Below are 4,348 nucleotides of genomic sequence, written 5' to 3' on the forward strand. Positions count from 1 at the left end.
CATTCAGTTTCTTTCTGCTGCCGAAATTCCAAGTCTGCATTGCTCAGGCAGATTAACCCCATTCAGATGTTACTGAGCATGGCAGCACTCATGCTTACAGTTCCAAAAGTAGGGATGAAGTCCTGCCCGAGCACTGTCACTCCCTCCCTCAAGCTGGTCGCTCATGGTTATGGTGCTGTTTGTAGGAAGTGGGGTGGGGAATGCTATAGCCATGATGGTTGCTGCTTCTGTGAGCAGCAGCCTGGATCACCTGATGCTGCTGCTCATGGAAGTGCTGGCCATCACAGTTAAGGGGTTTCCTCTTTCACACAAACAGAACCTAACCATCATCAGCTGGCTCGAGGGGGTGAATGACGACCCTGGAGCAGTACTTCCTCCCTGCTTTTGGAGCTGTAACCATAAGTGCAGCTGTGCTCAGTAATGTCTGAATGGGGCTATTGTTGCTGATCAAAGCTGTTGTGCAAAACACCCCTGGCTGCAGCAGTACACTGTCTAGTTTTTTCCTTGCCCACCAGCACCCAGTGGCTGAATATTCTTTGTTGTATTAAGCTGCAGGAACTGGGCCAATGAGAACCTGCAACAATACTGCTGTGTCAGGCCTGCTGCCCCCACTTAGCCTCTGAGAAAGCAGACAGCTGATTTTCACCCACCATCTTGAAAACACACTCAGTTACTCCATACTGAAGGTAAAATGTTTTTAGTGGACATTATTTTATCGATTGGCTGAGGCACGGTGGCTGCTGCTGACGTTGTATGTTGTCAATACCACAAATACAGTAGATGTCATGTAATGCCTGAGGTTGTGCATAGAATTCTGTGTGGTGCACAACTCAGACATCATGTGATTTCTTCTATTTGTAGTGCTCTGTTCATTGCCCTTTAACAGACTTGTATCAGCGGAACTCTTTAGTTTTGTTCAGGCATTCCATAAACTGAGGATACTGTACTTATGTACAGCACCCTCCCCTATGCTGATGTGCTCTGAGCGCCCGCCCCCGCACTCTCCTTGGTTACTCTCTTTGGCTGCAGAGGCAAACGGTCTACTCGTGGAGAGATTCTCCCCATGATGTGAACTGCTGGGGTACCTCAGCATTCCAATCACAGGAAGAATCTTCCCATGAGTGCAGCATCTGTCTCTTCAGACAAATGATGTGAGATCAGGGGTGGGGGTTTCAGAATGCATCAACATGGGGGCAGGGCTTGCTGCTGCACTCTTGGAGATGTTGTATGCAAATAACATCTGAATTGGGGCGGGGGAGCTCTTGTCCTTGGTCATTTGCAGAGGTGTATGTTACTTGGTATACACCTGTGTGTGCTTACCTGTGTGTGCTCCCAACTTTCAGTTGTGTGGAAGCAAGGTAGGAGGAAAAGCTACCTTGCTTCCACACAATCATTTCTACCCAAGTTGTCATCTTACCTTGCTTCCACACAACTGAAAAGGGGGCACACACAGTTCCCAAACCTGGGTAGAATACAATTTTTTGATTGTGTGAATGACCTCACTGTGTAGTACATTCTGTGCAGTGTTGGCCATCACATGATCACTTCCACTTATGGTATTGAGTCCGCACTGTTAGTGCAAGTTATCTTATCAGAAATGGTCATGAGACTGGACTTCAGCTGTCACTATTATTAAAAAATTATGAGAATTATCTCCTTTGGAGGCCATCTTTTTATTCACCTCATCCAATAGGACATCAAAAAAGTTATCATTGGATCTTACTGAATCAAAAATTTTTTAAAAAAACAAACTAGTGCATCAATCCTTCCATTTGACTTCAAAATAGCCATTGGCATATGACTCATTTGTAATCTTATGTATTACCATGTTGAAAGCTGAAATCTTTAGTACAGGATACGTTAATTAACAGCAATTCCAGTTCTGCCTGATAACATTTGACTGAGGAAATACTGTCTTTGTTGGAAATAAGGGATGTTAGTTCTTTCCCTGCCATCTTAAAACAGGAAGTTAACTCCTACACCAAGCAAGCTCATTGCCAATGTCTTAGTTAAAGTGCATAAATAGGACAAGTGGTGTTTAAATCTATGAGCGAGTGTGTATTACGTAAAACTAGATATGGCAGCTGCCTTGTGCCCACATTTAAAAAGGTACACCAAGGTGAGTCCTGAACCCCAGAGCAATATCTAATCCACCCCCCTCATGCTTTCCTGCTACTAAGAGCTGACCTTGAGGATGAATTAAAGATGGCAGAACTGAGCAAGAGTGCATTTGTATGAGCAAAGGGTCATATCTGGAAACTCAACCTTGATTTGGCTGCAAGTGGGACAATTAAGCTCTGAGCTGGATTTCTGGATGTGGGGTGGGTTGGGGTGGGTGAGGGTGCTGCCTGAAACTTTCCTTGGCCTTGCAGGTGTGGTTCCAGAAACCTGGGGCCAGCCCTGCCACATGCCATAATCATACAAAGATGACTTCCAGAAACTCCCCAAGGAAGTCCAGTCTTCCTTTTGGAAGCCAAACATAGTCCACTGGCCATACAGCTCCACCAGGTTTGCTTTTGCTGCCTGGCCTGGGACTGCAAACCCACTAAAATGGGGCTTATCCCACACCAGCAAAACAAAATACATGGTTGTTAGGGTATGCTTGCCTTGATGGGTCACAAGTTGTGCAGACCTGCCACAATACATATGCCTATGACATTAGATTAAATCTGAGAGCCCACTTTTCTCAGAAGGCCACAGTTGGGGATGTACTTCAGTCTTTGGTGCGATAAGAAGTTCTACTTACTGCTAGCAAAAATGTTGAGAATTTAGTAACATGATCCATGAAGAATATGTAACCTACCCCATATTTTGTACCATTGTTGGACCAGTCACTGGTCACTGTTGGACCAGCTGCTTATTATCACATTAAAGAGTTTTTATTTTATTTTGGGGGGGGGTTACTTATAATGATACATTCAAAGCTACTTTATAGTAAACCTGCTCTAGTATTGCTATATAATATAATAACAACAGCTCAAAATACCACTCTACAAGCCAACTAAGGCTGCAATCCTATGAACACCTACCTGGGAGTAAGACTCTTTGGACACGATGGAATTTACTTCCAAGCAGATATGCATTGCCTTGCACTGTTAGGCTATTTGCACAATAGTATAAGTATTTTATATGCATATTTGTCAAGCGATCTGATTATAAGGTTTGTTGAACTGATGAATAATTGTGTAAGATGAGATATAAGAGCTGATGCTCAAGCACAATGCCTGAAAGCATACAATGGGTTTGGTGTTGCAGAAACGTGTGTGTCACCTTGCAGAATTCAGAGTGTGAGGGTCTTAAATAAGGTTGTAATTGGTTGTGGGGAGGAAACTAGAAAAAGAGATAACCTTCATTTAAATGCTCACTAAAGTATGTAATTGGGTTCAGGCAATATTCTCAAATGTTTAATTTAGCAGTTATCGCACAGCCTATTATTTTTCATGTAGTGCCAGGGGCATAGCAAGGTTGGAGGGGGCCCAGAGACAAGATTTTAAAATGGGCCCCTCGCTGATACACACACACACAAACACACTTCACAATATATAGTGCACTCACACTCACATCCCCATTATGAATATGGTGAAAATCTAGTTCACATTGAATCTAGTTTTTTACTCTCTGCTCCTGCCAATCTCCAAGAGACTCAACATAATTCATAGGGGGTGCAACATGGGCGGGTGGGGAGTTATGTGATGTGCCTCTGGGGGGGCCCTTGAGGCAGTGGGGCCCCAAGACGACTGCCTCCCCTTGCCTAATGGTAGTTACGCCCCTGTGTAGTGCCATAATTTGCTAATTAAAAAATTAACGAGCTTGACTTGTATGTTTGAGCTGATATTATGGTAAAGTTATCTGAAAGATGGGTGTCAGATGTTTGGCTGGGGGGGCGCAATTTCAGTGCTTGCTCTAGGTGCTATTTTCCCTAGATATGCCTCTGTTCTATTGGCCTTTCCAAAAATAAATTATTTTGTGGTCAGTCATCCTAATTCTGCTTCTCCCCACGCCCCAGAAAATAAAAGAACAAATTATCTATAGAATTAGGTTTACCTGCAGAGTAAGCCAATAAAATATCCCCCAAATTTCATTAGCTCATCATCCCTGCTGAATGTAAATATGTCAGTATGTCAATATTCTATGTTGACTTCCAAAGGAAAGAAATCCTGTGGTAGTCTAATTCTTGTCTAATTTATTTTTTAGGCCTCCACCCACTCTCTGTATAGAAACAGCCATCTCCATTTACTTAGAAAATCATTTTTAAAGCTAGTTGCCTGATTACAATTAGCATATGTATTTCCAAAAAAGTACTCAAATTTTATGTGCAGGCAGCAATAACAGCAAGAATCCTTGTATC

This window comes from Hemicordylus capensis, chromosome 5, assembly GCF_027244095.1.
Source record: "Hemicordylus capensis ecotype Gifberg chromosome 5, rHemCap1.1.pri, whole genome shotgun sequence".
Taxonomy (NCBI): Eukaryota; Metazoa; Chordata; class Lepidosauria; order Squamata; family Cordylidae; genus Hemicordylus; species Hemicordylus capensis.